At 37.6% G+C, this 13,725-nt stretch overlaps 1 protein-coding gene across 1 annotated transcript in view; it reads right to left on the bottom strand.

The window, feature by feature from the left end:
* Positions 1–13,725, bottom strand: part of FHL1 (four and a half LIM domains 1) — a 63,198-nt gene that overhangs the window by 26,931 nt on the left and 22,542 nt on the right. The window contains exon 2 of the mRNA XM_054578100.1: positions 10,425–10,498. The gene's annotated coding sequence lies outside the window, so the exon portion shown is untranslated. The remainder of the gene's footprint in view (positions 1–10,424; positions 10,499–13,725) is intronic.

Raw genomic sequence — 13,725 nt, 5'->3', positions numbered from 1 at the left:
TCACCCAGCCATCTGAGGGATGACACTGGAGCCAGCCTCCAGCCTCTTAACTACCTTTCCCCTGTTATGGTCATTTCAAGTTGAAAGCATATACTCATCTGTTTCCAAATTTCTAAAGGTACTACAAAAAAATCTAAATATAACAGATGGATAAGTGCTCATGGTAACTGGAAACCAAAATGTAACTTCAGCTTTTGCAGGCTGGTTCCTTAACGCTGTGGGCTTTAGTGCAATGGTCTTGCTGAAGACCTTTTGTCTTTATTCCCACAACAGAAATATTACCCTGGCTTTGATGGATGACAGATAAGTGTTATTCAAAATTGGATTTTAAGCTGACATTCATAACCTTTACTTATTTCAAAGTCAATCAGTGTTCTCCAGTATGCTAACACTTACTACACAACACTGCTGAAGTATGTGTGTTTTATTAGTTGTTTAAAATAGTTTAATACACTTTTAAAAATCAAATTCAAATGGTGGTGAGACCTCTAAAACATTTCTATGAATTCCAGGGTCCAATGGACTATAATGTAAAAACCACTAAAGCAGAAGGACTATTTGTACTGTTACTATTTATTAAATCTATGACCCTTAGGTACTATAAACGGCCACTAAAATCTCTCTGTACTTATAAGAAAGTGGTATCCTGTGGATAACTTCCGGATTCTGAATCTCTTTCCCCCTCCCTTATAGTAGCTAACTCCAATGTTCTGTCCCTCTATCCTCAATTCCAAATCTCTGTTTTTTACACATATAAACAAGACCTTCTATGGCTTAGGCTGGCCTTCCAAGTTTCAACAATACAAACAATGTGACCATGTAACATTGGGGTAAAGGTGAAAGGAGCAGTATTATGTATGTGTTTGTACGCTTGCTGGTAGTTAAAGCCAAATAAGAACTCCCCAGAGTCTGAAAACAGAGATTATTTCACATTCGACTTACACCGTCTGTTCTTAGCCACCACCAAAATCAATGTCAGAATCTCAGCAAATGTGACAGCAGGGCTCGGGTATGTCAAAATTGAAACCATATAATCATATACATGCTGAAGTGTACAGATGCCTGCAGTTTACTCTGAAATGCATCCAGAACATTAAGATAGAACAGCGGATGGATGGATTTCTGATAAAGCAAATATAGTAAATGTTTAATTGTAGAATCTGGATGGTGGAAATGAGTGTTCACTGTATAACTTTGACTTTTCTGTTTATAAAATTTCACAATAAAATATTGGAAAAAATGATGCCAGTTGGTAGCACAGACCACTCCATTCAAGAATATGCTCCGATGATGTCAGAATACTGACACGAGAGGAACAGGGAGTCAAACAAAGATCTTGAGACTGTCCTGTGTAATACCACAGTAATGCTGTGGTTTGTAAGTTATAAAATATCTTTCACTTAATTAATTGTATCTCTAGTAAATTCCTACTAAGCCCCTGGTATTAAATAATAAATGATAGGGAAGACACCAGAGAAAACATCAGTACTCTTGTTCCCAAGGAGCTTCCAGCTTCCTGGGGAAAGCAAAGTACAATTTAAGACAGTAATCCCAACCAAATCTTGGCTCTCTCTTAGTTTGCCTTAGATTGTCCCCTCAATAAAATGGAAAATACCCAGGAGAGGACCAAAGAGGTTTGGTCAACATCCTGTGTAAAGTCTATGAGGACTGACAATACAGAGGACATAGCTGGGAACATAAAGGATGGGCTAAAAACAATGGAACAAATTGTATTGCTTTCAGGTTCAAACCCATCGTGTGAGCCCAATGCCAAGGGTGGAGCTCATCCTCTCCAATTAGTCAGCACCTGAACCACTTTAGTGGGCAACAAACATTATGGATTATGAATCCGGTAGCCCATGTATACTGACAACTACATATGCAAACTCTCATTAGTAGCCACAGAAAATTCTCCATTGGTTCTGGGAAAGAAACACTGGAAATAATTAAATTTTTAACTTATAACCCTGAAGAATGGATAAAAAATGGTCATATCACGTGGTTTAAGAGATATCCACAGAGTCGCAGAGACCACAAATTCTCACCAAACTGCCTAAAACCAGTGCCTTACTATTTAGGTGAAGAACTGTTAAACTAATTGTTATCCAATAAGTGAATATCCCCCATCGACAGATGCTACACAAAGTGTGAAGCTTATCTGGCTGATAGGACAAGAGAATGAGGCTACTATTCTAAATACATTTTTATGTATTTAATCCTTTTTACTTAAATTGATTTAATCCTTAGAGCTGTTTAAACAAAATTAAAATATCAGCAATTAAAGAAATAACACAATAGCCCTGGCTGGTGTGGCTCAGTGGATTGAGTGCCAGCCTGCGAACCAAAGGGTCGCTGGTTCAATTCCCAGTCAAGGCACATGCCTGGGTTGTGGGCCAGGTCCCCAGAAGGGGGTACACAAGAGGCGACCACACATGGATGTTTCTCTCCCTCTCTTTCTCCTCTCTCTAAAAATAAGTACATAAAAATCTTTAAAAAAAGAAATAATACAATAAATTACAACTACTATTAGCACAGTTCTCCACACTGGCTTTCAACACATAAGGTTGATAAGAAAATGATGACGATGACAAGGATAATGAGAAAAGCACTACTCTTTCTCAAGCATTAAGGGCTCCAGACTTTAACATTTTGATTTCTGTAAGAGTTTTGACCTCATCTATGCTTACTGTACTGACAATCATAAAATCTTTATGATTTAGCTATGACTTTAACCTAGTACATTTTCTAAGTTCACAGTTACAAGACATGTCAGTCAAGGTATCAACCCCAGAACTTAATGAGCATTACATATTCATCTCACAAATATGGATCTCTTCTACAAGCGAGCATCTGTTGTTGACTTCTCATGTCTTTGCCCTATTAACAGAAGAGTTGACAAGGAACAAAATCTTAACTTCCATATCCATTGAGTTTTATTATGTTAAACAAATCTTAATAAAATAAGTATTCACAAGTTCCTACTAGACTTGAACTGAAGTTGATGACAGATCTGAACTCTAACATAATATTGGGGAATAAAGAAGAAAAAGGGCACTTATGTTGCTTCTCTTGTCTCAGCTTTTGTGCAATCCTTATCATTTACTGACTCCTTTGTTCTGGTTTTAAAGAAAATTCATATATGTGAGTTTGTTCCTAAAGAAGATGAAAGGACCTGCAAATACATCAATTATCCATGAGTAAACTAACACACTATGCACTATCCGTAAAAAATAAAGCACTCTGACTTGAGTTTGGATAAGTTACTGAATTTCTAAAACTGGAATATCCTTGCAAATCTCAAAGGATCATTTAGGAGAGAATAAAAAGTTTTAAAGGGTCATTCAAACCAACTGAAATTCAAGATGACTTGAGTCTAGCTACTTTAGAAGTCTTCATTTCATATCAATTTGATATAGATGAAACATTAGATTTTAATTTCAGTGTCAGATCTGTCTTCATGGGAATCCGAGTCAAGCCCAACCTTTATTGTGGACTTCCACAGCACAGTTTAATACACTTAAATGCTGAAATATGGTTTGAACATATATATGCAAGCAAATTTATAACCCTGTAGTCAATAAAGGAAATCCTTTTTAAAAATAAAATTGAAATATATTAATCAATGTGCCCATTGATTTAATATTTGTATAAAAAGTTAAATTAGAAAAAGTTCTTATATACAGTTAATTGACATTAACTGCATATTTTAAAAATTTATTTATTTATTAATTTATTTATTTATTTATTTCTAGAGAGAAGGGAAATATATGGAGAGAAACATCAATTGGTTGCCTCTCATATATGCCCCCACTGGGGACTGAACCCGCAACTCAGGCATTTGCCCTGACCTGAAATTCAGTGCGATCTATTGATTTACGGGACAACACCCAACTGAGCCACTCTGGTCAGAGCTGTGTTAACTAAATATTTTATTTCATTGAAAAGAAAATTATTTCCTGGGACCATTCGCAATGTTGTGAGTGAGTGTATGTGTCTGTATGTTTATCTAAAAGATTTCTCAGCTTTCTTTACAAGTGCTATATGAATGCTGATTGAAGACGGCATAAAAATTGAAGGCTCTAGAGGTTCCACTTTTCAGGAGTACAGTTAGAACCCTTTCTCTAAGCAGGGCAGTTTCTAAACTAAAGTGAAAATGAATTCCTTCTACATCGGATGCTGGGAAAGTTAGGAGATGTATAAGAGGTCAAAATTAAGTCCATTAAATCCCAGCCCGGGATTTAGTCACCATAGAGACAGGAGAGATAAATAAACCAGTAACCTTAACAAATGTCCTGCACCTTTGCCAGACATATCTTTGACTTACCATTATTTTTACTTAAGTATCTTTTAGTCCAAACATAACTGACGAGGAAGACGACAAAACCAAATACAACTAGGCCCAAAAGAAATAGGAACTCTCAAGCAGGCAAAGGGCAGGCAAGGAGTCAAGAACTACCCCCTTCGTAATGTGCTCTCTGTTCCCCTTGAAAAACGATTGCAACATGAAGCTCCAGAGGCAATGACATATGGGGAAAATATGTGGTGCTAAAGCCAGAGGAAACCATGTCAAAAAAGAAAAACAGACATGAAGTAACTGACCTAATTAAAGGAGAAAAGTATACTTACAGCAGGGAAACAAGTATATCTGAAACAAGGACTACAATTGGAAGGGAGGGGATGCTTAAAGAAGGCTCGTGACACTAGAGGGAATTTTTGTTATTTATTGAAATGAAACAAGAAAATGAAATAGATAATGCTTTGAATTACAGCTCCATTATGGTTCTACTTCAATGTACACTGAGTCTTTAGACATAAGATTCACTCCCTGGCACTTCTATACATTAATGAAGAGCTCTGAGACAAATATTTAAACGTTGTCATGTGGGATGCCCCGATGCCTCTGTACCAACCACAGGAAACAGAAGAAAGAAAAGAAGGAGCTAAGGATGATAGACCGAAGCAGCAAGCAGGAACTGTATCGTCAGAGCTCCATGTTTAGGCTCTGGGCATCACTCCACATACTAAACAGGCACTGTGTGACCAGTGCGAATATTGCTGCTTGCAATATGGAGTTGATTTAAGTAGGTAAAAGCTGAAGATCCTCAACCTCTAAGTGAGTATAGACTTATGGTACAAACAATAGGACAACAGTACAAATAAAACCTCATATAAAGTATTACTTACATTTGTCCATAAAGTTCTTGTCTATGTGTACATATCTCTTTATAAAGATATAAATCAGGAAGCACATACACAATTTTGTGTCCCAGATTTTTTAGTACGACTATATTATACAAATTCATTTTTGCTCTGCAAGCATCAGGATTATAATTTTGAATAGATTCATGGAACTCCATTGCACACAAGTCTCATAATTACTTAATCAAAAATATTTAGTGGTTACAAATACCATATGATCTCACCTATAAGTGGAACCTAACCAACAATACAAAGATGCAAGGAAAATAAGACCAACAACACTGAAAGGAAAAGAAACCAACAGAGACAAGAGGGAAGGAGGTGGGGGCGGGGGAAAAGGAAAGGAAGGGGAAAGTCAAGGAACATATAGCAAGGACTCACAGACAAAACCAAAGGGGAAGAGTTGAGGGAGGGTGGTAGGGAGGGAGGGGGCAAGGGAAAGTGGTGGGGGGTAGGCAGAGACAAATGTATTTGAAAAAATAAATTAATTAATGTTAAAAAAATAAATAAATAAAAATAGAATCCCCCCCAAAAAATATTTAGTGGTTAAATGAATCATTAATGCTGGATATTTAAATTCTTCCTAATTTTGTGTCCTTGTAAATAACACTGTGATGAATACCCACATTTAGCTTTTTGCCCTCTTTTTTTTTTTTTTAGGACAATTTGTTTCTTAGAATACATTTCCCAAAATAGGATTACTGGATCAAGGGGTACCAATCAGTGTGACTTTTGTTACATATATTGCCAAATAATGTTCCAAAAGGCTTTTAACCAACTTCCAATATTACCAGCAGTGAGCAATATTTATCAGTTTCAAGGTAATCTTATTAGTAAAGGGTTTTTCTTTTTGTTTTCTGTTGATTTAATATGTACAAAATGTACTCTTGATAGCATCTGAATAGGGTTTTTTTGCACACCAGACAGGCTGAAAAAAATACATTTATTTACTTTGTGATTTAACACAAGTGACTTTTTTGGGCATGTTTACCTACTGCACAATTCGTTCAGCTAACAGTTATGGAACATGTACCATATTTCAGGCCTGTGCCAGGCCTTATGATCTATATGAGCCCTGCAATAATATGGAAAGTATCTTGTCAAATTCACCACAAAGTTCTCCTGGTGTGTTTTCCACCTTTATTGAAGTATAATTAACAAAATTGTACATATTTAAGGTAAAACATGGTGATTTGACATATGCATACATTGTGAAATAAATCCTACAATTAAGTTAATTAACACACCCACCCCTTCAGAGTTACCTTTGTGTGTGTGTGGTGAGAATACTTAAGATCTACTGTCTTAGCAAATGTTTAGATGTTTGAATGTGTTCAACTCTTCCTTCTTGAATTCTTCTATCATTTTATAGTGTACAAGGTTATCATATATCCAGGGATTTGATAATCATCTATTTTCTGTAGTCTTATTTATAAGTTCTCTAAGAGTCTCATTCATATATATACATATTTTCTCCTATATATTCTAAGAGTCTCATATATATATATATATATATATATATAGTTTTCTAAGAGTCTCATATACATACACACACACACACACACACACACACATTCTTCTATAATTATAAAATAAAAAGCTCTAATCCCCACTTCGTGATTTTTGAGCTTTATTGTCTGGCTTTTTTTTTTCTTTTTACTAGAAGCACTTAATTTGAAAGAAGTTTTAAAATAAAAATTAGGTTTATTGTTTAAATGGGCTATGTGGTATTAAAAATAATAGATTTGTTTAACTTACCATGCTGCAACTAGAAGTGAACATAGGTTTATCTATAAAGATTCAACCCCAAGTATCCTGGCTAAGAAATCCTTCTTTCTCAGGCCAAAAAAAAAAAAAAGGTATAACCATCATTGCATGACTCCCTATTCTTAGGATCACTTTAGGGTAGAGTCCCCTTGCTACTCAAAGACAGGTGGGTCCTCAGACTAGCAGTTGTGTAACCTGGAGTTTGTTGGAACAGCAGAATCTCATGCCCTACCCCAAACCTGCTGCCATCAGGATCTACATGTTTAAGTCTAAGAAGCACTGGGGTAGACCACAGGGATCTTCCAAAGTCTGCTGGTGCTCCTTCTCTTAATCAAGTACCACCAGAAGTTATCCCTCCCCTCAAGTGGTTAGCCTTGGCCCACTGAATGTGCCCCCTTAAAAGGAACATTATCCAACATTATGTCCCTGAAAAGCAACAAGCTGAAATTTTGACAGGAAGGATAGGTCTAAGTTTGTAGCCTCAGTTTCATGTAGACCTGTAAGAGCTAAGCAGGTTTTTCTTAAAAATGAGTAAAACATTCAGATAATGGCAACTGCCTTTGTCCTTAGTGTCAAAGAGATAACGGAATGGTGAAGACTGGCAAATTTCAGAGTCATGTTCCACCTAAAGATATAGCAGCTATTTGGCTCCAGCCTAGTGTTACCAAATAGGAATGCTGGCTCAATGCTGGCTATCGAGACCTTCTGATATTTCAAGAGAAGCTGAAAATCTGGATTTTTGAAAATGTAAAATCTCTCAATTTTTAAATGCTGGCAATCAACTTAAAATGTTAAAAGAACACCTCTGTATGCCAGATCCAGTGCACCAGTTTGAGACTCTGGCTCCAGAGTAATAATTTTCAAACTCTTTAAGTTTGCATAACCCATTTGTGCTGATTTTCATGCTTATTGCTAGTGCACCAAGGAGAGAGGTCACATCAACATCAATGGTACAAATCAAATCACTCTGACTACTATATTTTAAATGTTTGTGTTTTGTGATTATTGAAACTGCCAAATCAATAATGGAAGTGATCATATGTCAGCAATAAAATTATTTTCTAAATGTGAAATATGTGTTTAATTAACAATAATGTGCCTACCACAGAAGCAAATAGAGTACCCAGCTCAAGTATGTGTTAAGAATTATGCTGTATTCAAGTTTTTGTTCCAAATATTTCCATAACTAAAAAGGCAGCCAAATGAAATAATTTCAAACTCCTGAATTGTAAACTTTACCTGTGATACATGCTGTGTTAAACATAAAATGGAACACATCATTAAAAAAACCAAATCTCCTCCTGTGCAACCTGCAAAGTCCATTTTCCTAAACCGTTCAATTATTCCAAACAATTTTTTAAAAAATAGAGTGTGAATTATACCATTTACATTTGTTTTCATTTTAGGGGCGTTTGGATCCTGGGCACAGCTGCATCTCCAGCAATCACTGCATATTTTATCATTTGCACATGTGTCTATGGAGGTGGCATAAATCATAGGATCAAAAAGCAGACTGGATATGGGGATTCTGAGTTGCACCCCTGAACCCAAACTGTGCACTCAATACTGGGTGATTTAATTTAAAAAGGTAAATCAATTTTCAGTTACCTCATCTGTAATAGGTAAAATAATCTAGAGATGTCTTACACTTGAAGAATATCAGACCAAAATGTATTATTATTTTTGTTCTGTTCACTCCTACACACTCCTGACCTGTTACATAGTAGGGCTGAATGAATGAATAAGTGAAAGAAATAAAAAAAGAAAGATCACAAGATAAAACTGTATTGTGACTTTGAACTGTTTTACATCAATCCTATGTACTTCTGTCATGGTGAAACAGAATTTAACAGATTATATTTAATAACTCAGCTAAGAACCTCTCTGCTCTAAAAGAAAACTTAAGTTTTCGTCAAATTAAAGATTTCATCAGTGTATTCTTAATATCACAAAACCACTTTAAATATGTGTTCAAAAAGCTTTAATTAAAAAGGTTCCATTTTAAGAATACGGTCTTGTAACTCATCGTTTCTATTAAGTTGTTTTCCTTTAAAATGTTTTAAAATTAAATGTATTGGGATGGCAATGGTTAGTAAGATTATATAAATTTCAAGTGTACAATTCTATGATACACTATTTGTGTATTCAAGTTTTCTACTCTTGAAGCTTGTCTAAGTAGCAGAATGCTGTGGAATGACAAAGGACAAACAATGTATGTGAATGGCCAGGTTTCACGTAACCACCATTTCCAACTAAATTGGTGGGAGGGCGCTTTCTCCTTCTATATATCTCCTTGAATAATCTAGTCTCTGTTTCTGTGGGAAAATAAAAATAAGAGTTGTGGAAGGGCTCAGAGCCCCTGCTCTTTAGGCAGAGCACAGTGCCTTCTACCAGCCCTGAGAATGGTTCCTCAGGAGGGTCAGAGAGTCACACCTCCTACTGGAGCTTCTTTTTTAAATCTATGAATTATTCTTCAGAAAGTAGATGTTAACAAATGCAACTATTGCCCCCTAGTGAGTGTGTACCCTAACTGAAATACAAGGACCCATGCTAAATGTGGGGCTGTGCAGAGAGACAGGGCAGTAGGAGGTGAAGACAAAAACCCGTTGATGAATAAAACTGGAAATCCTGGCTGGTCTGGTGATGGCAAGTGTTACATCCTCTCTCGTAAGTGCATGGAGAGTAGGGCACAAAAGCAGAAAAGACTGGGGCCCCTTCCATTGTGCCTGGATGAACCATCTTTGAGATGTCCTCCTTTCATTATTTTCAAAGGTGAACATCCAGTCTCAAAGAGAGAGATGGTTACTTCTGGATCATCATGGAGATGACATAAGCCACTGTGGCTAAACGAAGAGGACAAAGGACACCTATCTAACGTATTAAATGAAAAGGCTGGTCAATCTGGCTGCTCCCACTAGTGCAGCAACGCTCTGAACTTTAGTACTAATCAGAAAATGTCTTCTGGCCCATGTTAATCTAACCCAATGGAAGCATTTTTTTTGGCATTCCTACCACGAGATTTTACAGAGGTGTCCTGAACCCCAGCTCCTTTCCCTGCTAGCTAACTGGGTCAGCCCAACCTCCTCACAGCTAGCTGTCAGCAAGAGTCTTTTCCCTCTACCTCAGTATTTGCTCCATGCAGATTTCCTGTTCCCTACTGTTCGTGCTGTGACATTAGCAGATCTTTATTTTCAAGCAGACCTAGTTCTGTTGTGCTTGGCACATTCATTTTTCATGCCCCCAAATTGATGGAAAAGATGTAATATTTTTCCCCCTTGAAAAGGCATTTCCCAGAGAGCTAATATTTAGAATAAGCAGTGATAATGGCTGGGTCAATTAAAATGAACCCTCTTAAGTCTACTGTACAAATAAAGCAGTTCACACAATGGTGACCCTACCACCACAAATTGGAAGGCAAGAGATCAGTGTAAGAATTTGGGACTATTAGTAGTGCTTACCTCACACTGGATGTGTGGACAATGCAATGTATTTGGCAAGGGCTGGATGTCGATGTCAGTAACTTCCAACGTGCCTAAGTCAGGAAAAAATGAAAATCAAGAGGCAAAGTTACCTTTTCAGAAGAAAAGTTTAAAATTCCTACGAAAGGGTCAACTAACTTCCTTTGAAATGATTCATGGTAATGCATTCTATTTACTTTGTATTCACAACCTTTAAAGTTTAAGGAAAACTGCCAAGATGCTCTGCATATTTTCTCAAATATCTGTTTATCATATAACATTCGCGCCGGCAGTGGATCTGGCCACCTCATTATCAAGCTGTATTAGCACAAACACTCAGCATTGTTAGTGGAGTGAGCTCATGGTCTATTTCAGTTTTAAATTAACATTTGGCAATCACCCGGGTAATCAAAACAAATGACTCAGTCTTTTAGAATAGATTTATTAGTTGAGTCTTTTTTTCCCTTCTTTTTAACATCTTTAGGATATTTTGCCACAGGAGGGCTCAGATCCAGACAGAATGTAGAGCACAAGTCACCAGAGGAATATTTAGAGGTGTTGCCATGGAGACGAGGTGCCCTGTGACCTCTGAAGTTATCTCCAATCAACAACAGGATTAGGAGGCAGGCTGGTGGGCAGGCTCATCCCAGTGCTGATGGCTGCGCATCGCATGGCTAGGAAACAGGTGTACCCTGTGCTTTTCCCATCACAACACAAAGACAGCACACCCCGATCTGCTGACCTCCCCACAGGCCCAGTCATACCCTTTATTACCCGCTCCTCATTATTCAGAAAGGACTGGCTGGGGCTAAGGAAAGAGGAAGTGTGATCACTGTATTATTCCCAAGGTGTGCAATTCTGAAACTTACACCAAAAGCACTTTTATATCAACCTTGAAATGTACACAGAGCAAATGAAATCTGAGGAAAAGACAGCTCCCTGAGAAGAGGGCTATGTCTGTTCTGTTTACTGACCTAATCCCATGCCCAGAACAGTGCCTGGCATACAGGAGGCTCTCGGGGAGTATCTACTGAGTGAAATAAGGCAAACATAAACCATGGATTTTAAACAGGCTTGTAACCACCCTCCACCAGCCTCCAACCAACAGTTTCCTGGATAACCATCATATAAGCAGTGGTTAGAGATTTTTAAAAAATGTTAATGTACTAGAAAATAAATAGCTGGTCTGGTTAGCTCAATAGGCTAATGGATTCCTTTGTTTAGAGATCTTAATGACAACTGTCATTGCTGAAGATAACTCTCCAAGCTCAAAATGGACAAGTCTGCTGACTACAGAGTCAGGGTTCTTGTCTACCAGGTCAAAAGCCCAAAGTAGGCTTTTGTAAGTGAATTTGTAAGTAAGGTGAATTTGTGCCAGTGGTGAAGAGCTAACTTTCAGAAGCAATTGTTGGAAAGTGAATGACTTCAAAGAAACACCTTCTAGTTCTCTTCCAGCCCATACTTAAGTAGACAGAGTATTTGCATATTTATCATATAAATATGTATTTTTTTCATGTATGTCTCTTTTGTCCTACAAGACTTCAAGTTTCTTGGTGGCAGAGACAGAATCCCCTATCTCTTTTCTATCTTCCAGTACTCACAATAGTATGTATACAAAAGGCTTTGCTCAGTCTCATCTCCCAACACCCACAACCCACTTATATGGAAACCAAGATGCCACACCCTTTCTGCAGCTGTGGTGAGAATGCCACATGACACATCTGTTCACAGCAAGGGCGCAGGAGTCACAATGCCTAGGTTCCAATACTGGCACCTACCTTGTAAGTAGCTCTATAACCTCTCTCAGTCACACAATGGTTAAGTAACCTCCCTCACAGAGAGGCTCTAAGGTGATAAGGCCCTGCACGTAAAGCACTTAACAGTGCCTCACACATAAAAGGTACTCACTTAATATCAGACATGTAATTATCATTATAATTATAGCAGGCACAGAGTAAAATGTTATCAAACTTAGATAATGATTTCATCATATGCTTCCACAAATGCTTGGCACCAAAGAGACCCCTCTTGAGAATCAACCCAACTTAAACTTCAAACCTTCATCCATGACACTCTAGATTTAGTATACTATTTCATGTTACTCACCCTTCTGGAATCAATTTTTCCTGGAGATGGATTTGATATATACTGGGCTCTACTTGAAGGAATTCAATTCTCTACTTAAAGAACCAGAATAGCTTCCTCTCTAAGTCCCTATCCCTGCCAGTACCTTCCCCTACTTATTTCTGTCTGTTCACCATGTCTAAAAATTCAGGTTTTGAGGGGCCCCTAGGGGGCGAGGTGGCAGAGAACTTGTCTTCTAGTGACCACAAGACACGCTCTCTATTTTGGAGAAGTTCTTGCATGTCATGCTCTCTGACACCCTCCAGAGGGCAGAAGAGAGAAAGGCCCAAATGCAAGAGCTCTCACACTGGGGTCCAACTTGGGCCCCTGCCAGGGGAGTCTTCAGTTCCATAGTTCTTAGTTTCATCATCAAGAGCTAGACCACAAAGAAGGGTAAAACTGGACTGCAAGACTGTAACAGCATTTGTAGTTCTGTTTCACTTTATTGTCTGTGCTAGTGTATTCCACTTAACATTTAGTTGCATTGGAAGGATGAAGACACTCATGGCAGGTAGAATTGTATATACTTCTGAATCTGCAGTATGTAACTGTATGCCTCTGACCAGGCATAATACAAACTGTGTTGACAACATTGCGCAAGTCAAAGAATAAAAACAGGACAGTAGCCAAACACACTGGATAAAATGTGATGACAGCAAAGTAATCCAAAATAAAACCCAAACACTTTAGGGTCAGTCATGCTTTTAAATAAATCATGTTAATCTTATCCTACCCTGACAGCATTAATAAGTAAAATTAGACAAATCATTTATATAATTCCAGAAGAAGCCAGTAGCTATGTTCTTGTCACATTTAACATGCATGATCATTCTCCTTCAGGCTTAACAATAGTATTGTGGTCACAGACACTGGCGACCCTATCACTATTGTCAGCCAAGCTTAAATGGTCCCCAAATCAGCAATCAACTGGGTGAATTATGTGAAGAAAATAAAATCCAGAGACAACAACTATTTGAGCCTAAAGGACCAGGCGAATCAATCAAAGTGGATGAGCCCCACAGATTCATTGTCTCTTTCAAAATTCTTTTAATGTGACTGTCATGGTAACCATTCCTTAAGCTTGTCCTTCAGAATATTGTCTCCCATTTAAGAAACCAGAGTGGTAAACCCCAAATATCTTAATTAGGTACACTTGTGATGGTAACAGGTGGCACAG

This window comes from Pteronotus mesoamericanus, unplaced genomic scaffold, assembly GCF_021234165.1.
Source record: "Pteronotus mesoamericanus isolate MK-2021 breed Mesoamerican mustached bat unplaced genomic scaffold, CSHL_Meso_final contig_49, whole genome shotgun sequence".
In the NCBI taxonomy this organism is placed as follows: Eukaryota; Metazoa; Chordata; class Mammalia; order Chiroptera; family Mormoopidae; genus Pteronotus; species Pteronotus mesoamericanus.
The sequence above is the reverse complement of the archived record's forward strand: the minus strand, read 5'-3'. Positions and strand labels throughout refer to the sequence as shown.